Consider the following 26,072-nt stretch of genomic DNA (forward strand, 5'->3'; position numbering starts at 1 on the left):
AGTGTTAGAACAGCTTTTTAAGGGAATTTTCAGCTTTCAGGATTACCTACACAGGTTAAAAATTGTTGGTAGCACACTGTCTTCTGGCTTCAATAAGCAAATGTACTTCTATCTCAAATATGCCTGCATTTGTGCTTGTTATGAACATTTCTCTGTCCCTGACTAAAGCTAAGTAAATGGATTAATGATAATAACATACGTTTTTGTCATGTAGAAAGTAGACATGAATAAGGGAAGACTTTCTATCAGTTTATTAAATTAGTTCAGCTTTAACAAAGGTGACTTGGAAGGTGTAAGCTCCTAATAGTTGTATTAACTCAACTGATGATCTGTTTGTATCTCAGTGTTTTAGATTATCGGTTTTGTTCGGTGTGGTTGCACCTGCGTTATAGAAACTATTCTCAAAGGCAGAAGGCACAGCTCCTGCCACAAGGAGTTTGCGTTTAACAGACACACAAATTAGGTACCAAGATTAACCTGTGTTCCTATAACAGGTTAAAACCCTTTACAAATTAGTGTCCTGGACTGCTGCCAAAGTACACTAGTGATTGGCTCTTGTGTACCTAAGCTCCAATAGCTAAAAATGGTGGGCAACCCCTGTTTTACTGGAAATACTAATTTAATATACTGATCGCAGATAGCTAATTCCAGTTATTGCCAAAGAGGAGGACGACATTGCGAACGTAGCCTAGCTGTTCAGCCATACCACTTTTTAATCAAGAAATTCTGTAGATGAATGATGATAACGGAGGATAGCGCAAAATGCCAACTGTCTTGTCCGTTTTGCACATGGTAATGGTGTCTGGTACGGTGGTGTTTCATTAAGAAAGACGGCCTTGTGATCTGATGCTGCTTTTAGCGTGCAGGCTAAGGGTGTCCACTCATTAATGAAGCACTACGAGCAGCTTCATCTTCTTAACATTCAATGTAGAAGGGATGTGAAGGTTTACAGGGCTTCATATGAAATTGAGAACTAATTCTGGGTAAATCCAGTGTGTGACTAGGTATTTTCATTTCTTTGCCTCACAAATAAAAGACATGAAAATAATAAACTAGAATGACATGGTAATTTAATGCTATGGAATATATGTATGAGAAAAGCATTTGGAGGCCTCAAAATCAAAGATTATAGTTCTGGTTGCTTTTACAAATACAAAGCTGGGTAAGTCCCTATCTCACAGAATTTATGTTCTGAGAAAGACTGGAATGTAGTAGACCCTGAATTTTTAGATTGCAGCCCTGTAGCTGTAGAAATTGTTCCTTTCTTTTTGATAGATGTCGCCGCTCTTCTTTATCATCTAGTATGTATATATAATGTGATAAAGTGTGTGTTACAGTTAAACATACCTGGTCTGCCTGTTTTTAAGTGCCTTGACACTTCCTATTAAAAGATTCTTCTTTCATTTTATTTAATTTGGAATTAAATTTTCTGGGTTTTGATACCTGCCTTAAATTGAAATGTGGGTATCTGTTTTACACAGACTTACTTTTGAATATTTTTAAGCTGAAATAATTGTATTCCTCATTAAAACTGAAAATAAGTCTGAAACATACTGGAAGTTTTGTAGCTACAGACTAAGATGCATATGGGCAGTGCAATGGATTGTGATTTCAGAGGGAATCTTACTTTTGGAGTTTCCTAAGCACTAGGTGCTTGACTTTACAACCTTTAATCATGTCATTTAATGCCCTTTCTGGTTTATAATTGTACAGTATGTATGTAATATGTCGTTACAGAATAACAGGTTCTAATGGTAAATGGTCACACAAATTTTTGTGAGTATTCTCTATGGCAGTTTTTGTTGTCACGGTCAATATTTCTGTTGTTGTAACAGCAGATGTATAAGGAATTGTGTGTAAAAAAAAAAAAAAAAAAATTCTTCAGCTGAAGGCGTTGTAGAGACAATGTATGCCTTCAGGCTTAGTAAGAGAGTCCACTTGGGGTGATGGGGTTGCAGCACCGCAGTTCTGCTATATCTTTGGGATGGAAGTGTAAGCTACTGCTGGTGTAATACGGAATGTGGTAGTGCTGTCACGGTTGGTGACACTGTAAAGACGAGACAGGGAGTAGCCCAGTACAGAAAATACAGGGTTTTGTTCTTCCATAGGTTATGTCGTAATCCTCAGCTGTGCTTTGTATTTCAAATTTATGTTGTTATTTCAGGATTTCATGTCTTAGCAAGACACTTAGTTGCATGCGCTGTAATGGTAAGTGGTCTTATGGGCAGGAGGGATTTAGAGTCAACAGTGGGTTTAACTTCAGGCCAGCCAGGTGAAACCCATGCTAAAAGGAGGGAGGGAGCTCGTTAGGCACACAGGAATGGGAACAACCACGGAGTTACAATTAAACTGCCGTTGGCTTGTTTAAGGATGGAGGCATCTGTCAGCCAGTCTTATGTTCGAAAGCCCGGAGAAATCATACAAAATAAACTGTCCCTCGTTAATTTGATTTATACTCTTTCTGTGAAAGATGTGTTTTCCTTGTTTGCGTGAGACAGAATTATCTGATTTCCTCTATGTGTAACTCAAATACTATAAAATTACGTATCTTATTTAGGATAAAATAAACCTTTTCCACTTAATAAACCTGAGAATAGGTCAACTCCAAAGACAGCAACATAAAACACCTACAAGTGGCCATTAAATATTTATGGACCAAGCATTTGTTAGCATTATCAATGGATATCAGATTTGAAAGGTTGTAATCCCATGAATAAACGACGATATTAAGCATTTATAACCACTTTGTAATTAAGGACACTTTTAAAGTAGACTTCTGATACTTTCTGTATAGTGGTTGTTGAAGATGGCAGGTGTTAGAATATTGGAGCTGTACAGTGTGGTCTGGCCGATAGGGTAGTGCCAATGTAGGAGTATCATAAAAATAAGGAAAACCAAGCTAATGTCTTTTCGATAACAGAAAAGAAATGAGTAGCGGGAAGACCTGTGGGAGGTAACAGCCTGGCTCCAAGTAAAATGTGATGCATTCCTGTCATTTCTTTGGACTGTCACAACTTCAAATCTTTAGATTTCAGTTTGGAGACAGGTTCTGGGTATTGTCTTCCTTTTAAGGCTATTATTTGTAGTGTAACTAATGACATAGAACCTCATAAAAATCAGACGTGGGATGAAAATAGTATAAACCAAAACCTGCATCTTCTAAAGCAGCAACCTGTTATGACCACAGTCTTTAAAGGGCTGTGAAGCTAAAGCTGATCTGAGCTTGTGCAGTTGCCAAAATTTGGTGCTACCCAAGCCACACGGTCACATTCCTGGTCTCTTCTTGTCAAATGTGGCTCAGAAAGCTGTGAGGTAAGCTGGAGGAGCTCAGCATTAGTTTTTAGGCTAAAAGGAAATTAGCCTCTGGTTAGATCAGTGAGCTAATCCTGATGACTGGCTGGTCAAGTGAGCAGCTTTGGGGATGCAGGGAAGGCAGAGAGCATGTGGGGAAGGGGCAGCACAGCACCAAGTACCCCATGAAACACCAGGCTTACTGCAGGTGCTGCCTTTGGGAGCTCAGGTTCCTGGTTTGAGAATATGGTTGCATTAGCAGCGGTGCTGAGAAACAGTTGGGTTGGTTTCAGGCTTGTGCCAGTAACAAAAGTAAGACTCTTGTTCGCTTTGTAACGTTCTGTCTTTTGAAATCTGGTGCTTGGGGAACAGTAACTATAGACTTGTCCTCCCTGGTATAAAGCACCATTCTGTCACTGTTAATGAGGCATGTTCAGGTTTTAGGAAGCAGGGCATGTATGCACTTCTAAATATTTTCACCATTGTTTCTATAAAATGGCTCCACTAGCTTGAAACTTGTGCAGTGCCTGTATGTGTATATATATGTGTGCGTATATTTGTGTGTGTATTTGTATTATAGATTAATATTAAAATGGCCAAATGTCCCATCTCTCTTAGAAACTAAGCAGTTTAATAAATGAATAACCCCCAACCTACTCTGACATCTAGAAATGCCTGTTTTTTCCTCTATTTAAAAAGGAGAAATAGTTGCCCTATTGTCTTCTACATCTCCTGAAAAGAGCAGAAGCTTTAGAAAGGGGTGGCTTCATTTTTACATTCTTTCCATCCCATGTTTGATTTCTGAGTGCAGCAAGCTTAGCACCTTCATTGTAGTTGGTAATGCGTGCTCATTCTTTTTCATGATCACACTCTGGTTTTGATGTCCCACTTACGGCTCTCTTTTTTTTTTTTTCCTTCTCTCTTTTTTTCTTCTTGTATGTGTATTCTTGTAAACTGCTTCTTTGCTTAGTCTGTTAATGGTGTATAAGCTCAGCATTGATTGCAGGTAGGCCTTTTTAACTTGTAGCAGAAGTGCCAAGCAGAGATTCTATTTCTCTTACTACTTCTTGTACAAAGTGTTCTTTCGAAACAATGGTATATGCTATCAAATATTTTGTCGGTTTGGGAAAAGAATGCTAAGCTAAATGAATGCTGAAAAATGTTGTTAATACGGGGGAAAAAAATAGGAAAAAGTATTGAAGTCTTTATGTGTGTCAAGGTTCTTGCATTTCTATAATAATAGTTGTTGTTTGAGGTTGAGCAGCTTTTTAAAAATCAGGAATGTACTACAATGGCTGTAGTAGAGGTCTTTGGCCTATTTGCCCACAGGTATAGGGATATAAAGCTATTTCAGTATTCTATATATGTTAGTAAATCATTAGTAATACAGCATTTTAATTGTAGCAATACCAGCATACCAAGTTTGGTTCAAACCTTTGCGTTCGGTGCTGTACAAATGACACGATCGATAACCTTACGCCATAGCACGGTAGACTTACACGCTTAAAAAAAAAACTTAGATGTATGGGACATTATGAAACTTCCTTTGCCTTTTCAAAAGGAATGTGGATAAATATAAACATGCTTTACATCTAGCCTTCTCTTATAACTTAGTAACCCCACTGTATCTGAATGACGTCTGTCATCTGCCATCCTAAATAAATAAATAACCTGAATGACCAGCTTTGTCCTGCCTACTGATCCACCCGGATGTCTGTTAACGCTGATGCCTAAGGCTGTCTTACGGGGGATGTCTTATGTGAGATTGTGAGTGTGTGTGTGTCTGTGTTTGTTTTAAAGAGGGAATTATTTAAGAAATACCCAGACTGGAGAAATTTGAGGGGAGGGGGCAAGCAACCAACTGGGTGATACAGTGTTAGTTTATAATTTCATGCTATCTCTGAAAATAAGCCATTTGATTTGGTTTCCTCTGCTAAATGTTCTAATGGTCCTTTATTGTCTTATGTATTTTATTGGTCCTATAATTTCTACAAAATTTCAGTAGTTTATTGTGCATTATTCTTTTTCTTTTTAAAAATAAAATTAGAACAAACAAAAAACTCCCAACCCCTCCTACCTATTGAGCTTCTTCATATGTATTTTTATGTTATTCTTGCGTCGCATTTCTAATTTTTTTGGCATTGTAGCTTAACATTTTCAATCTGTTCAATATTTAAAATGGGTAATTTTGAAATCTTTTGAATAATTAAACTGGTTCAATTTTTAATCAATTTAATTTTAAACTTTATATTTAGGTCAATCTAAACATCGAACCATTTCAGAAGTTAAACAAGATTAACTGTTTATTTGATCCAAAATTATGGTTCTCAAATAGGATTCAGGATTGATTTTGTTCCTTGTACTTCATTCTCTTCTTAGACTTTCAAAAGTTGAACTGTTAAAATTATCAATTAAAATATTGGGTTTGGGCTATACTATTTTTAATAAGATATAATAAGAAAGGTCATTTAATATCACAAAATGTGATTTTTAAATTGCAATGGTAGAAAGGTGCCTCATGTACATTATTGGCTTATAAAAAAAAGTCGGAAATGCTGCAGTAATAGTAAATTACAAAATGTAATAAAGCTGAAGCTTTTCTTTTTAAACTAAGCATTCAAAAATCTGAAACATTGTGGCAATAGTAAATTACTCTGTTGCTCACGATTAAAAATCTAGAGTTTTTATTTTCGTTCAATGTAGTTATTTTCATACTTAAAAAGATAGATATTTAGTCCTTCTCAAATGCATAACCGTATCTGTACCATCTTTTTCCTCACTTCTTATTTTATAATCCTTTTACCTTTTCAAATGTGCTCAAACCAAATATTTGCAGTGGAGAGTAAGAGTAAGAATGCTTCCCGCTTGCCTTGACACACTTCCAGCATTTCTGCAAGGGGTTTACACCAGAAAGTTGCAAGTCCTGGCACTTGCAGAGTTAAAACAAAATGGAGAGAAAACTGTTCAACTGAATCAAAATCAGAAATATCTTGAAATTTAAGGAGGAACATCCCTTTGGCTGAGAAAATGCGATCTTCTGTCCTTAACTGTGCGGGATTTAAGCTTGGTTAAAGACATAGCAATAATAATGGCACGGAGGAAAAAGAGATCCATCCATGCTTTTCGAGGCCATGCAGAGCTTATGCTAGTTTGGAAAGGTGCTCTTAAAAATGGCACCCCCGCAGTCCTTTCTGCCTTCCCGACAAAGAGGCAGAAGCCTAGGATTTCCATTGCTTTTTTACAGTGTGCACAGTCACGTCAGCTGTTCGCGGAGATTTTTGATGCGTGGATGTCTCCTGTCATCCCCAATCACGTTCATACTCTTGAGCCAGGCCTATCGAAACTGAACTCTGCTGCTTTGCTGCAGGTCAGCTTTCATGGACAATTAGTGTTGTAACAGCACTTTGGTCGCAAGTTGTCGTGAGTGTTTATCATAAAGGCATCATCCCGGGGTGGATCAGCAGTGATCGGCGAGTCTTCTGCTTTCTGAAGCATCTCCTGCTCGCCTTTTCATGGGTGCTGGTCAGGTGACGGCTCCGCAAGGCCTTCCCCGTTGCTGCCGTGCAGCCCGGGGCTCTCCGAGCATGCTGCTTGCTTTCCCCTGCTCTCTGCTCCTCGCCTTCCCTGTCGTCCCTCTCAGTAGCTGTCAGATGCCCCCGTCGCGGCGTGCTCTGACAAGAATGAAAAGAGCGATCTTCCCGCTGCTGGGCGCTGTGTCAGGATCGACACCTCGGACGTGCTTGATGCCGCGCGAGGTGCCTGGTTCCAGCAGTGTGCACAAGTAAACCAATAAATCTTCAGTGTCACTCTACTTATTGAGACTTGATTGCTCTTTCCCCCCAAAAAAATCACCATGGAAACAAATACCTTATTATTTTTAGGTTTTGCTTTGCATTTTTAGTTCAAAATTCCACATTCCTTAGTGCATTTCCAAATGTGCTCCTGAACCTGAACCACGCTCTTTAGTTACTGGGACACAAGTTATCTATAAGTAATGCTACTTTCTTACTGAACAGATTTTTTTAATTTTTTTTTTTCTCTCACTTGGAATATCTCTAAGTATTTTTACAAACAAGGCCAAATAAAAGTTTTCCGATGCTGCAGATACGTATTATTCTCATTTTATGGTTGAATAAACCAGAAGAGTCCACTGAAGTCTTGCTCCTAGTGAAACTGGAGGGAATATAACTATTTTCAGTGTGCTCAGAATTGGATCCCAAATGATTTGCCCACAAGCAGGTGGCAAATGAGGGGAAGAGATGGAAGATGTTGAGTGCCGTAGCCAGCCCCCATCCGCCCCGCGCTGCAGCCCTGGCATCAGCACCCGTCAGTGAAAACAGTCGTGCTTGACTGTACTGAGTACGGCAGGAGCAGGTTCCCCAAGGAGAACAGGAGGAGGCACCAAGAGGGGTTTTACCACTCTCCTCGTACCTGTGCTGGGTGCGACCTGTGCCGGGTGTCACACGCCTCCCAGCACAGGCTCTGCCCCTCCGCCTGCCTGCCTTTGCCACTCTCACCATCGTGACAGCTCCCAGTGAAGTTCATGAGACCTTGGGGGAAAAAAGAAAAGCTTTAAAAAAAATAAGCCTTTTTTAACATTTACAATTGAAATGCACCAATTTTCTACTTTAAGAATATTCTTATAATCTGAATGAAGACAAGGGAAGGTTTCAGCTTTCACCTCTTACTTTTGACTTCAGTTGTATCAGTTGAACGACCTTTATGTTAGTGTGCCATACACAAATTTCTTTATTCCTATGTCTTAATACACGAGTAATTCTTTGACATTTTTCTTTAATCTTACTTGTTAATAATTTTAGAATTTGATAGTAAAATTTTTTTTTATAAATGGTTCTCTACGTGTGATGCTTTACTTGGCCAAACGTTACATGCATTGCAACTGCTTTACTGCAGGGTATTTTGTAAAATAGAAATGCTTGTAGCATTGGCTGTGTGATATGGACGTGAAAGGAACAAAAACTCATCTTCACTCTCTCATCAGAAAAAGCAATGTTTTCTTGTCCCTCTAATATATCCATTTGAAACTTGCAGTTCTCTGCTGAGTGAAAAAACAATTGATGATAGCATTCATCATACCACAAAAAATAGCAAGACATTAGAAGCTGTTTTGCTGCACAGTATACTTATATACTGTATGTAAAATGCATGTGTTTATGTGTACACATAGCAACATTGCATTAACAGTGTAATTTCTTTGCCAAAACCAAAGTTTACATTTCTCAGCATAGGTGTAAAATCAGGGTATAGAATTATTTTAATGTGCATTGATTTCTTAGGACACAAATCTGTTTTTGTTTTTAATGTACAGTTCTGCTTTTGCAGAGAGTTGATTTTGGTTTCCTAAACCACTTAGATGTGACCATTATAAAGGGTGTGAGTATTAAAAAAAATGCAAAACTCTGCTCTGTATATTCTCATTTGTCTTAAGGTTCGGTTTTCTTATCAGATGCTATATAGGCAGTTGATTTCAAATAGTGGCATAACTTTCCTTTTTGTCTACTCGATTTTGATATGAAAAACAGCAAGTGGGCCTTGTTTCAGTTTGGAAGATATTGTAGAATAAAATAGACATGTGCTAAGTAAGAAGATAATTCATTTCTGTTGTGGGGAACTATGAGGCATGATAAATGATTTTCCAGTACAAAATTCTCCATTTCTGAGACAGTATTAGTTTTTACTTTAATTACCAGCTCCAGTAATGTTTCCTATCCATAACTGTCTACAAAATAGACTGTTGCTGAGCAGAGGGTATGGCCTGTTTACTCATCCATTGAAAAGAGTGCCTAAGTTCTACCAAGTCTTCCTTACTTGGTCTGAACTGCCTCATGGGAGAGTGTCCTTCATTTAAATATTTCAATATTAATGTTTCATTTTACAGGCAGAAAACTTCAATGTCATTTTAAGGATATGTAACTTTACTGGGGAATCTCTACCCATCACAGGAGCGGATCTTATTTTTATTTTCACCTTAGGGAAAGCATTTTAGAAAAATGCTACTGTGCTTCCATCTTGAGAAGTTTGACTCGTGTGTCTTGTTTTCTTGATGCAGAATAACAGCAGCAACAAAAACAACAGAAAGAGGCTGTCGGGGTGGTTTTCTCAAAAATGGTTTAGCTGACATTAGCCACAAATGAGCAGAGCGACACTAACTACTAATTGATTACAGTAATTACGCAGTCTTTGGCTAGTTTGTATTGGCAAACTATATATACTTCTCACATAAATGTGAACTTGCAGAATGCACGGAAAAGGTCACTCTCATTTGCATGATAGGCTTCATTAGAATATGCTAAGGACAAGACCTAGTGTTTTATGACTTCAGGTGATGAATAGCTACCATATTACTCTGCTAGCTGAAAGCATGTTTCAGTCACCTTAATTTACATGCTGTTTTTTAATGCTAAGAAAAATCTGTGGGCTGGTAGGGAACTAGCAACAGATAACAGTTTCATTTTCTTATGGTTGTATTATGGGTTGTGTTTCATTTTGCTCTTTGTTCTAAAGAAGGAACAAACATTTTTTCAATACTTCCTTTTGAGGAGGAAATTCTTTCTGTGATGTGTGCGTTTTTCACAGCAATGGTTATTTTGACCCCAAACTGCAACAAAATGCAGTTTTGTTGACAAGGCTTTGTGTTTTTACCCTGTAAATATACATATTAAAAAAAAAAAAAAAGTTTTTTTCCTTTGAACATGGGGACTAAGGTAGGAAGGCAATTCACTAAATCTCTACCTAGAGGAGGAATCTCCAATTTTAAAGATTTTTGCAGTGAGGATAGGAAAGGCAGGGTGGTTTACTTCCAGACTGACTTCAGTGTCCACGTGTAATGGAAAAAAAAATTCTAAAGTCTGAGACAAGAAGTGTATTTCTAATATGAAATACATAGTGTGCATTCATAGTGATGGAAATCCGATATCCTACCAGATAATAGTTGTTTCATTTAACTGCAGTTCTCCTACAAATCCCATTGTAAAATGGGTGGTGAGGGTTCTTCTCATATCATTATTTGTATATTGTAATATATATTGGAATGTGGGGTTAATGTTCCCAGATATGTAGCTGTTTTAAAGTTTCTTGGGTTGCAAAAGGTGGTACTTTGAGGAAAACTGGGTAGAAAATAAAAAAAGTGGACAGTTTTGTTATAAATTGCAGTTTTGTATTAAAATTGCACAATGAGCTTGCACAAGCTTTTTAAAATATCATTGCTGCCACAGAACAGGTCTGTAATTTATTTATTCAGGAATGTTAGAGGCATTTTTGATTTATTTGTTCTTGGAGAAGTTTTGTTAAGCAAGATAATGAGCAGAGCTGGTGTTAATCATTTACTATGCAACTCTGAAAAATGAAAATTTTGCATATCTTTAGCACTGTTGGGGAAAATAAATTCACTCGTAATGCTAATGGTCTATTGGTATAATTTTTAAAAAATGTTATCTGTTACTCTGGAGAAATTCAATATGTTCATATGTTATGCTAAAAGCTAAGCTAATCAATATATAATTATATATCCATATGCACATATGTATTGAGTAATCAGAAGTATTTGTTATCTGTAAAGATGAAAAATGAATTTGATGGTGGTCGCTGCCATAGGTGACTACATGTTTGTTTATGAATAGCCCTTTAGGTGAATATATTCCTCACGTATGCACAATACAAAGTTTACTACTTAGAACAGGCTCTCAGGAATACTGAATGAGTTTGATCTCATTCCAGGTGGCCAGGGGTTTACAAATACAGCACAAGTTGCCATGGCCTTTGCCGAATAATATTTATTTTAAGGATTTACTGTAACAGTTAAATTAGTATAGGATTTAGTGTAACTAATTTAGAGAATTTAAAGATTAGATGCCCTTTAACTTGTCTCTGTTTATACAGCTCAGAATTGTGATGTGTTCTGCCTGGCATGCAGTCCACTGATTTTTAGGATTACTATTTTCCATTTTTCAGTTTCCTGCTGAACAAACTATACTGTTCTGTATCAGATTGTCTCTGAAGCCGTAGCAGGTGTTCTTCATGTATATCTGTGTGGGTTTGGTGTGACTACTCATAAGACAGGTAAAACTGACTTTGGGTACCAGATGCTGCTTGAAGGACTGAAAAAAATTTTTAAGCCTATCAGTCTCTGGTCATATTTCTCTTCTTTTTTTTTACGACAGAAATGACAGTTCTTTGCACTGTCAATAATCCAAGTAATTTCTGAATGATGCACACACTCTGTCATTTGCCTGTCAAGAGAGATGAACCTCCAGTTTAAATGGAAGGACTTTGACTTAATCATGTGCCAGTGGACCATGTACTGTTGCAGGTGATGCTACTGGCCGCTGTCTCCATCACTACTTTCTTGTAATGCAATGCATGGCCAAGCAATAGTCTCTTCTTTCTGTGCTATGGGGTTGGTTCGTTTGTTTGGTTTTTTTTCCCCAGCCACTAAAACTACCTCATCTTTATCACTGATAGCATTTGTAAGGGTTGACTAGAAATTCGTCTTTGCATCTGAGAATCATGGTTTCCCTCTAAGTAAGACTGAGAGATGGATGCAGACTTGCAAAATCTTTTGAGATATACAGATATGGAATATCTCCATTTCAAGGGAGAAGTAAAAAAAGGAGTAATAGAAAAGTGACTATGAGTAGACCAAGACGGAAAAAAGGTTACTGCCAAATTAAATTGCAATATTAAAAAGTATGGAATATAGACAAGACTTTGAAAAAGAACTAGGAACTTAGTCACTGATAATCTGATAACCTGTTTTTCTCCCCTCACCCTCCCATTCCTTTTTCCTTGAAAGAGAGTAAGATGGGGCTTTTTTATATAGAATGCTTGAAATATGTTTATGTTTAAGTAGCACTGGAACCAGCAGTTGTGAAATCCAAGGAGCGTGGGTCATGTCCTTTTAGACCTCCTCCAGGAACACGTATGGCTTGACTAAGATTTTCTGATCTCTGATATGGTGAAAGAGAAAGGAAGGGAGAAGGATACTGTATTTATAAAACACTTTTTAGCACCTTTGATAGAAACAAACCTCATGAAGCTTGGTGAATTCTGAAATATTCTGCCACCGTAAGCATGAACCTCTATCATTGAGGTTGATAGTGTGTTTGACTGTTTCTTTACTATGGGCTAAATTCCAGGCTGTGTTGTTACTCTATACTGCACTCCATTTCTTGTCCTTGTTGTTACGCACAGTTATGCCAGAAATAGAATGCAGTTTGACAGCTATCACTACAAGTGCCTGTGGACATCATATACAAGCCAAATGCTAGATGATGATAAATATGTTATGATTAGACCTTGGTATTTAGATCATATGTACTGTAGTGAAACCAACACTTATTTGCTCTCTTCAGAGGAAGTAGGTTTGCATTAATTCAGAAATACATTGGAAACAAAAATACCACATCTTCTAAAATCTTTTAAAAATTAGTATTTCCAGTTTAATTGGACTTGTTGCTGGAAGGAAATACATACTTCTGATGTTTTATAATCCTACTTTTACTGATGCAGCTACAAAAAGGTAAGAAGAAATGCTGTTCCTGCTTACCAAAGTGATATGAAAAAGCAGAATTCTCTGGCAACCACAGATGTAAGAGCTACAGACGTGCGTAGCAAAAAATATGAAGAATGCTGAAAAAGGGAATTCCATTTTAACCCAAAAAATGCTTGAAAGGATTTGCTAGTTCCCTTCTGTCAATGAGTGCTTGCTAGCCCTTCCTCCCCTTCAGCACAGACTGTATGAAAAGCAAGGGCAAAAATGTACAGGTGGTGTTGGTCTCTTCTCTTCTCAGAGTTGTATCCCAGAAGAGGGAAGAGTGAGGTGGTGATGCATCCCATTTCTAAACATATCCTGCGGAGGGGATCCATGGAGAAGTTGCTAGCCTTTAGGAAAACAACCCTTCTCAGGTGGAGTTCTTGAGTGGTAATGTTGGCCATCTTACAGGCAGGTTCTGTCCAGCACAGCTGCTGGGGACGTGACAAAGACAGTTAGCAAGCCTGAACTGGATCTTCAGTGTGTAATGGGGTATTATTGTACCAGCTCAACTGTTAGGCACAGCAATTACAGTGTGTCTGACAAATCTAGGGGTTAACTGGTGCTGTAGCTAAGCACAGCATTCCTCTTTTCCAGGCTGTTGGGATTTATTAGGAAAAATGGCAGTCTTGGTTGTGAATCCTTGTGTAAGAACGTTTGTTACTCACGTGCTTTATTTATGCAATGCCGTGATAAAAAAGACTTAAGAGCTATGAGTTTGAAGTTCATTATCAGCACCATATTTACTAACTTGTACCTTACCTTCTTCCATAACCCCTGATTATAGGCAGTAATATTAGGTAATTTCTTTCACTAGCCTTAAATGTACTTACAGTTTTACAAAATGTACTAATTTTCATCAGGGCTGTTTAAACACATTTCTTAAAGTAGAACGTCTTTTTAGCGTAAGTGATGGTAAATTCTGAATGAGTTGTCAGTACTGTTAAGATTTGTGAAGTTCTCTAATAGGTATTCAAGACGGTAGCTTCAATGCCAGGTAATATCTGTATACTGAAATGTCATGCTTCTGTTTGTACTTGGCACTGTTCAGTTTTGATTTGTAAATTCTGTATGCATTTTTTGCATTGTTTTTAATTTTGGATGACTATATCAAAACTGTTGGAGAATCCTTATTTGGAATCTCGGACTTTTGCTACTGAATTAAGATAAAGGCTTGCAGTTGGGGGGTCTGCCCCCACTCCCCCCCCCCCCCCCCAAAACAAACAAACAAACAACCCAACCCAAACAAACAAACAAACAAAACCGAAAAAAACCAACCCAAAAAAACAAAACCAAAAAAACCACAAGAAATTTTTTTTACCCTGGACAAGGAGAAAGAAATCCGTTTATGTCTTTTATGTCTTCAGGCTTTCTAGGCAGTAGCCCTAGTAAGAGTGCGTTAGATGTATTTTGTACCTACTCGTATTTCCAAGTGGAATTTCCTAGATGGATGTACAGGAGTCTAAAGCATAATGAGATCTAAATTAAAGAGATAACAGGATAATGCTCTCAGCACCCCATTGAACCTGGTCTGCTATGAGTAGTACGAATTTCCTTCAGAGACAGCATGTAAAAATGGGGTTTGTAGGAGAGTATTTAGCCAGGGATACTGTAATTGGATGCTAAATCCTTCCACATCTGTTGTCTTTTAACATCTCCTAGAGGTGCTTGTGGTATTGGAGTTCTTCCCATGAACGGCTCCTTCTAGTATTGTGTAAGCAGACAGGGTCAGATAATGAACACAAAAAAGGCTACTTCAGACCTAGTTACACAAAATCTCTCCTTGTGAACGTAAGTATGTTGACATTATCAGCAGACACGTGTCCATTTTGTATTGCAGGAACGTGCAAGTTCAAAGAGGCAGAGAAGTGTGATAAGAGAACCTGGCATGAACAACCAGATTCCACTGATGCATGAACACAAACACACACCAGCTCGCAGATACACAAATATTCTGAGGCAAAAATAAAATAGCTTCTTGGCAGATCTTATTCGCACTTAATTGGCTAATTGCCCAACCTGACACTGGCACTGGCAGCTTTACAGAGATAATATTTTTTAAAGGGTGAACAATTCCTCAGCAATGTCTCCGATACCCTTCATATTAATATCTTTAACAGCAGGCATAGAAGTTTAGCCATTTTTTAAGATCGACATATATTTCTGTTCAGTACAAGGCAAAATAAGTACATTGAAAGCTTCTTTGTGTGCTTGGAGTAAGTACAGAAGACAGATTATTTATGTTAAGCCAAATAATTTCATATGTCTATTCCTGTTTTCATAGGATCCATTCTCAAAACTTCTATGTAGTAGATGAGAAAAGAGGTCTGGGGACTTTCCAACATGACTGTTCTGTATCTTGGAGATTTAAATAGAAAACGTAAGGTGTTTCCCTTTTTGTTGTTACTGTTGGAATGCAGTAGCATGACCAGCTGGTGATGGGTTAAGGGATCAGCTTATAGAAATTTATCTTGGGGGGGGCTGAATGGCTCAGGGGATTAGTAATTGGATACAAAGCCTGTCACCTCCAGACTGTCTGTTCACATGCAGCTTATCTTAATACTGACCACAAGTTGTTACTGTTTGATGATTTTTCTGATAGCTTCTCTTTTTAAAGTTTGGTTTTTTTCTTACTTCAATAAAAGCCACTATCAGAAATGGCACTGATGTTTGTTGTCGCATTGGAAAAAAATCACAATTGAAAGGGCATGGAAAATGGACTTTAAATAAAGTGACTAAAATTAACATTGGTGGAAAAGAGAGGGATATTAAGAATTACAGACCAGTGAACTGTGAGTGCTGGGTAAATTGAAGTTACATTTTAGAACACAGCTCTAAAACACAGTCATAATGCCAAGGCAAAGGAAAAATATTTCCAAATATTTGTACATGCATGCAGGCTACCTCTTGTAAGGCAGTGAGCAAATATAGCTAGTCTGGATAGCCATGCATCCTTTAACAAATTCCTTTATAACAGGAGAAATAAATACCTAGCTAATTGTGGCTTTAGAGTTTTGTTGTGGATTAGAGATGGATAAAAGAGAAACTTTTTAGACGGATTAAATGTGTCATATCACAAAGCATGCAATAGGCATACTATAGCTGACTCACTACTGTTTAAAAAAAAAAAAGAGAGAAAAAAAAAAAAAAACCAAAAAAAAAGGAAAAAATCTACCAGACATTGTTCTTTAATTACCAGCACCATTATGAGATTGTTCTACTGAAACCCTTGATTGTCCCACTGAGGCAGTTTGTCCACTTCATAACGTCTTACCCTGCACTGATCACGCTGCATCTTTGGTACTTCATTTTTAAGGGTTCAAAACGAGGCCTACAAACTATGCGTTTGACAGATACGTCATCTAGTCAAAAGAAGGGAATTCCTTTTTCTTCTAAAAGCAATTTTCTTTTCTGTTGTTCGACTCTCCAAAGGATGTGATCTATATATCACTGTGCTTCACAGGAAGTTCTCTTGTTGAACTCATTGTGCAGAAGGCAAGCGCTTGTTGAAATTGTATTGGTAGAGAAATTGGTATCGTTTATATTTAATGGGATTGTTCAGACATTTTAGGCCCTCGTTATGCCAGCTTCTGTGTGTCCTCCAGTTCTTCTGAATACTTTTCAGGACTGTGTGGGAGGTGCTTAGATTTTAGCAGAATGGAAGCCTTTCTTGGATCATTTTTTCTGGCTCTTCAACTGCAGTTTAGGTCGCACTTAAAAAGTACTAATAAAGAAGTGCTTGCGTAAGTAAATTCTCAGAAATGTAGGATAATGTCTGTGTTCAGCAACATTTTTAAGGTTCCACCTGTCATAGGGGTCTTCTGTCAAGCGCAAGGTATCCACAGCACTGTCCCTCTTCAGGAGGAGCTAAATTGCACCATACCAAGTGAGATGTTCCACTCTTGCTAGGTCAGTGGTCTCAATAATATTTCAAAAACTCTATTTATGAGGAATTTAAAAACATTTCAATAAAATAAAAAAAACCACAGGGTTTTTTTTGGAGGATCCTGGGAGATGGTATTTATTGGAAATCGTACTCTTTGTACAAAAAAGACAGTTGCTTTTTATTTTTAGGTGGAATTTTAAAATGAAACTAAGTGAAGTTTAATGGCTTATAACATTGCATGAATTTGTCAAAACTTATCAGCTGGATTGCTACACAATGAATACTGAAAATGCTCTGGTTTTTAGACTTATAATAGCCCACAGCCATTCAAAAGTCAAAATGTTATTTGATGATTTCAGAATTTTAATGAAATTATTATTAATGGCACATATATTAGTCTTAATGATATATGTAAATACCGGCAAATGTAAAGCTCTGTCAACAACAAAACGATTATTCTACTGCTGAAAGTAAACCTGGGGTTACATTTCAGTGATTAAGCATAAAAGAGTCTGCTCTAAATGAGTCAATAAAAAAATTTCTGACGAAGTTTAAAAATGTATACAGGCTGAGGAGATTTGGAGTGTTTGTTAGTACAAAAAATTTTGAAAGGGAACGGATGATTATATTTGCTTTTAAATTAGCATAAAATAGTAACAGACTGCTCTGATTAAGTAAAAAGATGTAAAAAGTTTTGCTTTGTTGTTACCTTGATTTACTATATTATCATATCTAATAAATGTATAAGTATGGGGGGGGCTGTTTGGAGAGCAGGGTAGCATATATCATTCTCCACTGTGGATTCATTTGGTTAATAATTTGATTTGACTGACTTGATTTCTGTTTCTTTGCTTTCTGTTCTTTAAGTTAAAATTATCCTTCTCTTCTAAAATGCATGTAATTATTTTTTTTCCCTATTTTGTGGTGTTAATCAAGCCATAATATGGTTTTCATGGTCGCTTTCTTTAATGCCAGGGTATTTTTTTTTTAGGAATGCAGCGGGTTTATGTCTAGGGAATGTAGAAATTTCTTGTCTGTAGTTATATGTAGTAAACAGCATGATACATTTTTTATTTTAATATCTATCTTTGAAAAGCTAAATTTTGCTAGTAGGATGCGATCTCTATATTGCAATGTGAAAAAGAGGGAGTAAACTTTATTATATAGGAGAATTTCATGGCATTTTACCTGTTGAGGGCCCTGTAGAGCCAGACGTATAGTACAGTGACTTGACTAAGTGACAGGCAGTAGCAGCCGTGGTGTCACTGTGTATTATCACCTCATGCTAGCTGGAAGCACTCCCTGAAGCCGATCTAGGTTGTATAGTCCTAGATGAGGTCTTCATGGGTGCTGCCCATAAAAAGTTCATCAAAGTAATGAGGCGAGGCGAGAGCTTGGCGCTCATGGGCAGAGCTCAGCACCAAGGAGTGTGAACTGGCTCCAGCTGTGACAATAAAACAGCAGGTGGCTGCTGTCATTAGGGGTGGCAGATGAGGCAGGGGACTAACATTCAGCCCACAAAACTCTCATTTGTTAGCCATCGCCACTGTACCATGCAAAATAGCTTCCATCTCAGTCAATTTTACTTTGCAAAATATTACACAGTCGCCATAAGAAAATTAGAGCCTTGGGTTTACAGGTTCCTTGGATCTTATTATCGGAAAACTCTGTGCTCTCAGGTTATGTGGAAAATTGGACTTTTCTTCTCCCTTGAACAGTTTGAGGATCTTTACAGTAATTTTATAATAGGACGTTTCCACCCAGGCATGTGTTTATTGGTTAATATTTTGGACTATTTTGTTTGTAACTCTTTATAAAATCAATTCCTTCTATCCATTTGGCTATGTGTTGCGCGTAAGATTGCCTACTATTCAGTACTATAAAAGTTGCACACTGATCAGACTATTTCTGTCTCCATGTCTGTTCAGGTATAGACATTTCATGTTATAGATAATAGTTTTGGGGGGTTCTGTTAATCTGAGAAATTGTAAAGAAACATAACAGCCCTTTGGTTTTCTTTGTTTGCTTATTTCTGTTTATAACAAATACATTTTATATGTATTTAATCTTTGCAGAGCATAAGTTAAACTGCCTAAAATTTGAGGCCTTTCTTTGCTGAAAACCATCCTGGGGCGATTCAGCCCTTCCAAATGTGGCAAGCCCTGCGGCCTGTGGGTCTCACAGGTCAAACGATGGGGAGCTGCGTTTGCTCCAAAGTGAGAGCCATTTTACTTGCATTGCATTACAAAGCTAAGCAGAGAGTTGTGTGTTGGTGGTTACGTGCTCTTTTCCATAGCTGCCAGCGACCTCTGGGAAGGACGATGTTTTCAGGTGGTCATTTGGACACGTACATGTTTTTGTGCACACATGCCTCAGTTGTGAACATATTTATTAAATTTCAGTGCTCTAACAGGAATACATTCATGAAAATCACAATGTGATGCAATACTGAATAAAATGGAGTACCACCGTTTGTGTTGGTACCTGTGTCACCTTTGCTGTCAAGTTCCCCTCCTACTGAAAGTGGACCTGTGGGATCCCATCGTTTCATGCTAGCACTTAAGATAAGGCTTTATGGGGGTGTGGTTGCAATGACAGCAAGGATCAGAAAAGGAAAAAACCCTCTAATTGAAGCTTCATTTCAGAAAGACATTGAGACTGAAAAGAAGTTTTCTTTTAAAGAGACGTGGTTTATGTCTCTTCATAGGACCTGGTTGTCATTTTGTACATAAAAACTGGTTCTGTAATTTATCCTGTTAGTAACGTACCTCAGAAACTTGGTTGGCAAGCTCAGAAAAAGCTGAGTTCCTTTTATTGCATCTTTTCAGGTAATTTATCAATTCTCCTTTCTTTTTTAGATAACATGCCATAAGCTTTTGTTTGCAACAAAACTGATTTCTGCTTCACTTGTTTGTTCATATGTACACTCAATATGTGTATGTAAGTATATCTAGGCCCTTGAGATCAAAGATGTTTTCTTCTTAATTCCATTGGGCACCTATGTAGTTCCCATCTCTGTCATGCTTGATTTGTGGCCAGAGATGGTCAGAGTTAATCTCAACTGCTGGCTGGGTTTGGAATATTCTTTGCCAGAGAACATCTTCTGCTGTGTCACAGATATCATCTTTATGACTGTACTGATTTGTCTGATCTGTATTCCTTTGGTTTTCCCAGGCTGGTAACAGCCTTCATACCTAGTGCATGCAAAATCCGTACTTGACTGCAAGAATGGCTTTTTTTGTGCAAAACATTCTTCTAAATTTGGTGGGGTTTTTTATTTCTTTATTGCTTCAATAACAATTACATCTCAGGTGAGTACTCTATTAATACCTGCCATCCTGGCTTTGGACTTCTGTGTCTGAAGTGAGTCCTGCTGGACATCAAAGGCAAACCTAAGAAACACCAGACTTTGCACTTGGCAGCTTTAGTGACTAGTAATTCTCCTGCTAAGTCTGTGGCTGAAGCGATGAGAGGTGTTACTGTTTCCTCACGGGACAAATGGAATAATGCCACTGTTACCACCTGGAATTCTCATTTGGATAGACTTCAATGCTGCTCTTAATATCATCTACACACTCTGTTCAGTGCCATAATTTGAGAGAGTTTGTAGATCTGCAGTACTTCTAGAGTGCGTAAGAGTCTTTCTGGTCTGCATATCGTGGTTTCCTCTAACAGTCCCTGTTACTTTCTTCAGCCAGCCTCCTCCTCTTTCAGTGGTAGGAGGAGGAATTTGTTGCAACTCTCAACTTTTGGGGAGAGTTGGGGGTGGCTGTGATGGGAATATCTGGAGAGACTGAGATGCCAGCTGAGATAGAAAACTCCAAGTTTTTATTTATGCTCAACTACTAATGAAGGTGTCTTTTAACAGTGAAAAATCAAACATTAATCAAGCATACTAACCAAGTGTTAGGCATACAATATGGTTGGTCTGATGCCACAGTGTTTGGTGGTTCTTAGTCTCTGAGGTAACAATGGCCAGGCTTGAGAGCCCTTGGACAAGGAAAGCCAGAACCAAGGTGGGTGTCCTCTTTTTTTCCCTGTGCTGCAAACATGTTTATGTATATACAAGTACCAGACATGTTTTTGTGGACTGAAACCAATCTGATCCAAAGGATTACCTGTGTTTTTTTTTTTTTTTTTTCCTTGGCTGGAACCAGTCTGTTCTGATTTGACCAGACTGGTTAAAGGTTCATCCATGTGGATGGTACTTCTGATGGTTACAGATTAGGTCCTGCTGTCGTAGTTTTACTATTTGTATGCAGTTACAGCTAGTTTGGCAAACAGATATTCTGAAGTATTTTGCTTTCTACCTTAAGTCAAACAGTCTTGTGGAATGCCTGTGTGTAAGGCAAAAAGGATATGTTTTACAGCTGAATTTAAGTCTCAGGAATAAAAAAATCAACCAGCACTTGCTTTTCTATGTCAAGCAAAGACCTAGGGCAAGATTCTGACAACTCTCACAGATCAAGCAGACTGCAGAGTCTTAGCTCCAGCCACCATCTATCACCAGCAGCGTTTTCAAATTGTGGGTAAATTGTCAATAAAAATTGTGTATGCCTTCTGATTGTGTGTGACTTCTGAGCAGTTCAGTCATCAGATAGTGACCAATTTATTCATCTCATTCCTTTCTTTGTACCTCGTAACTTTGCAAAAGACCACAGGCACTGTAGCTGCTGAATTGACTGAGTTATATATGGTGGCACTGCTACTGCAGGCCCTATATGTTTTCTAGCCCACAATCAACTATCTTTAGATTTGTTTTTATTTCCTTTAAAGACAGGCAAGAGTAGATTCTTTTGATGTCAAGGATTTCACTCTCAAGATAGCTCTTCCTGTAGAAGCTCTGCATAAACCTGGTAACTCAGTCTGAAGTGCAATTTCTGAGCAGTTAGGAGGAAGCTACAACATCAAAAGTGACATTTTATTCAGCAAGAACAGAAGATTAAAATTAAGTGTATTTGTTTAGATCTATCCTTTCTACTTTTAAGTAGAAACTCATTGAAACATCCTTATTTTGAGATAGTCTTACAGGCTGTTTCTTGCACTTTCAACATACATAGACTTTGCTCCTTAGAATCGCTAGGAAGCTCTGTACAAACTGTCTGCAGAAAGTCAGATACTTCAAAACTCCTCTCGGGGCATTTAGGGATGTGGTTTACCTGACTTTCCCAAAAGGTTGAATCTACTTTGAAAAAATTCCCACTTCCAACATTAGTCTGTTCATCCTGCTGTCTCTTTCCAGATGCAAGATGTTGATATGTGGAATGAATACCTACTGCATCAACTTCTGTATCTGAAGTCCTGAGCATGCTAGGAAATGGACTGGGTCACAAGTAGGGAGACAGGCCAATGTCTGAAGAAAGGGAGGGAACGGAAAAGGGGGGACCAGAACTACGGGAATGTTGGATGTACATTTTATGAGAAAAGAGAAGACATAAGCAATTTCTCCATGGCAAGGTTGGTAGGCGCTCTTTTGGGTCAAGATGCTTATAGCTGTAAACCTTCATTTACATGTAAAGCATTCCTGCAGCCTCATTTAGCATAACAGGTATGTTATCTGGATGTTGATGGGTAATCTCTCTTAGATGTAAGGTACTCCCAACACTGAGCCTAAGATTGCATTTCAGAGTTTAGGCAAAGAGGTTCTGCATTGCAGTAGACTGAGAGGTTGCAGTAGACTGAGGGGTTGATAGCGGCACTTCAGAAAGCACATTGTGATTCTGTCTTTTTTTCTTTTTTCATTCTGTTTTTTTTTTTCTTTAGTACTTTGTGCAGCTGTGGGATTACCAAACACCTGTTAGAGGTGACAGTTACAGATGTTTGATAACCAATGAAAATTAATAGAACATGTGATTCTTTTAGCTTAGAAGTGATTCGGTAAGGTGTGTTTAGAAATGTAATTACATACTGCTGCTGTCTACCATTATCACTTAACATTCATTAACTCCCCTGAAAATTGAAACAAACACTTCTTGTAGCAGTACTAATTTTCTCATATATTTGTAAGGTGATTTCCTGACAGAGTGAACACCTTCTGACTTTAAGTTTTTGCCACTGTTCAGCTATTTTTAGTCTGCTCATTAAGCAAACAAAATAAGTAGAGAGCCATTTGTTTACTTAGTTATCAGTTTAGCAATATACTGTATAATAAACAATCTGCTATTTAATTCAGTTTTTTACTAGCCAGTGTTTTATTTGAGTCTATGACAGTATTGTGGCTATTTAGATGGACAGTAGATCAATTCATATTCAGCAGGAAAATTCAGGTTTAAAACAAAATATTTTATTACATTTTATTTTGTTTGAGAAGAATACCCAGCAGCATGTTGTTGAAGTGGATTTGTTATTTTTAGTAATGGTGCACGAACAACCTCAGTTTCATTTCTAAGCATAGGTGAGTTAAAAGGTATGCATTTTCTAAAATTGATTGCATTTTGTTTGGTGTTTTTTTTTTGTCTGACCTGTTTCACTGGTCATTAATTTTTCATCTATTCATAAATGGTATTTCACTGTGAGTTTTAGAGCCTTCCTAATTCTTGATGTTTGGAGGGCAGGGTTGGTGAGGGGATGCCACCACTTGAAACTTTCCATTGTTTGTTTAAGATGTCATAGACTACCGTAAGGAAAGATCCACTTCTTGTTTTCGGAGAAATCCTCTACTAAATCACTTTAAGCTGACTAGTATTTCCCTTGGTTTGCAAACTGTTATGGCTTGAAACAGCAGACACGACCTTCTGGTGGTGTTTTATTATGGTATTATGAAATGGATCGTGCTTTGGGCCCTGTTCTGTCACTTTTTATGCATGCACATCTGAAAGTGTATCAGCAGTGGTTTATATGGCCCAAACTATATTTCTTATGTATAGTGTCATGATGCATCATCTACTGAAATATTTGTTCATGCAGTAGTGTTTAATTGTGCAATCCAGCCTATATGCTTTGAGCCACATGGTAAGATTCTTTTGAAGTAACCAAGTCCCATTTTCATCAGAGAGTTATGCACTAAACAGTGCCATGGCTTTCGCTCTCCTTTAAGGAGGCAAAGCATGTGGTCTCTGGAAGCTGTTGTCAGTGCACATAAATTGTACCATATTCACTGTATGCCATGTGAGCGGCTTTTTATTGTATCTCCAAATGTAAAAAGTTCCCAGTTGCACTCTTAAGTTTCCTCTCACCTTTATGTTAATAACAGTTATCACTGTCTGGACTTGGCTTATTCATGCATCTGCTATTGAAGGGTACTTTTTGTATTTTTTAAAAAAAACAACCATCACAAAACCCCCAAACCAATAAAATTCAGAATGGACCTATAGCTAACTTACAGGAAACCTTTCTGATTTCAGTTACAAGAGAAGTAACTTCAGGTGAGGCACACAATAACAAATAAGTGAGTTCCCTCATGGGGAAGGAAATAATGTAAATACTGCCAGTGTATTCCTCTTTTGCCACAGCCCTTGTCCTGGATGGTTTACATTATAATGTACATCTCTTAAAAAAGGGATGGTGAGAGGACTCGACAACTTTGGATGGCAAGATCTCTCCAAGCCAGCTTGAGTGGAACAGTAGAGGATGTTTTCTGCTTTATTTAGTTTGCTCTTCCTTTGTACCCGGGTCTCTTCTGCCAGAGTATATAAAAGGAGATAATTGTGCCTATTGCTACTACTTTATGGCCATGTGGCTAATAATTCTTTCACATCCTGAGGGACGCAGATTGGTGGCAGAAAGCAACAAGAATATGTTGAGGGATGTCTCTCTCTTCTGGTTGATAGATGCAGGAATATGCAGGAACAACACAGTCGATTGATTGATAGTGTGCAACTCATCCATAATGATCTGTCTGATATAGCAGTAAATTATTCTTGAGATTGATGCAGGTCATTGAACTGTACATTGACAATCCTGTTGTCTGTCATCCTGTTCAAAGCAAGTCAGGAACAGTAGCTGCTGTGATACTCAAGTCTACCTCAGGTGCAAGCTGTGTACAGGTGTTCCCCTAATGTAAGTTGTCTTTTCCCTTCATTTTTTTTTGTTGGGCACCTCAGCTTCATTACTAGCTGATTACAAGTAACAGTAAAAATGAGATGAGGTGTTTTTACAAGAGAAGGTTGTAGTCTGTTGCACTGATGATTTCATATTGACATAAAATTAATTTTTGAAAATGTTGAGTTTTGAACTTGAGCAACAAAACATCTCCATAGAAAAGCTGAAAACTTAATAAATAATTAAGAAACATACCTGATTGTTGCATGGAAAATTGTAAAAAACAGAACATCCAAAAAAACCCTCACCTTCAAACTTAAGGTAGAAAGGCTAATAATTCTCAGAAATTTAATACTTATGTTAGTCTTTAGGTTCCATGTATTACCATGATATTCTTGCCATGGTACTCTGGTTCTCGTCTTGTTAGTGATGGCAAAGTTATCCTCATTTACATCTTTCAGTTTCTCTTTTCAAGAGAAAAAGTTTGCATTTTCCAGTCTGCCAAGTTACTCACACTTCAAGATGAGGAGGAAGGAGCCACATGTGCCAAATAGATGGGGTTTACTTTCCAGTTTAATTACGAGTGTTAGTGAGGGTGGAGCATAAAAAAGCCATATCCTTCTTTAACACAAGGGGTCAGCAGGGCATATAAGGCAGTCCGTCACAGTACCCTCAACATCGCAGACTGGGTGATTACACATGATTTGTTAACCTTCTGAGATGTTATTGTTTGGTGGGGATTTTTTTTTGAACTTAAGAAGAATAACCACAACTGTTAGCTAGAAGTAATAAGACCTGCTTCATTTGGCTGCTAAGTGAGTCAGCAGAAAACCCCAACTTTCCTATGCAGGGTTCTAGCACTTGACATCCTGTCACAGAGGGCATGAAGTTTTTCAGATATTTGGATGTTTTCCACACTAGACTTCGCCCTGCCAGATATTTACTTGAACCTGACATCCTGTCATAAAGGGCATGAAGCCTCACAGACTACTGGATATCTTCCACACCAGACTCTGCCCTGCCAGATGCTTTCTTTTAAATTGAGTCCCTTGCGCGCAGACATGCACGAGAGTTATCAGCACCCCAGTCTGGACCCTTCAGAATCAGCAATGTCCACGAATGATGGACTTGAAGAAATTCCCAGGAATTCAAACTTTTGATGCATGGAAAAAAAGATTACTTGTTCATAAAAAAACCATTGCTTTCTGGGCAGTTCTGTGTTTTCCTCTGCACTCTTGTTCCTGAAGCTGACCTGCTGAATGCAACATCCTGACAAAGAGATGAGATTTGGGTAGCAACTTTTTATATAATTTTGAGACTTTAAAAGCTTGAAGTTTTTTAAGTTCGTATAGGCTGTATATGCAC

The 26,072-nt window shown here is 37.9% G+C and overlaps 1 protein-coding gene across 1 annotated transcript in view; it reads left to right on the plus strand.

The window, feature by feature from the left end:
- Positions 1-26,072, plus strand: part of ZNF407 (zinc finger protein 407) — a 322,326-nt gene that overhangs the window by 79,361 nt on the left and 216,893 nt on the right. The window lies entirely within an intron of this gene.

This window comes from Gavia stellata, chromosome 3 (assembly GCF_030936135.1).
Source record: "Gavia stellata isolate bGavSte3 chromosome 3, bGavSte3.hap2, whole genome shotgun sequence".
NCBI classification, from domain to species: domain Eukaryota; kingdom Metazoa; phylum Chordata; class Aves; order Gaviiformes; family Gaviidae; genus Gavia; species Gavia stellata.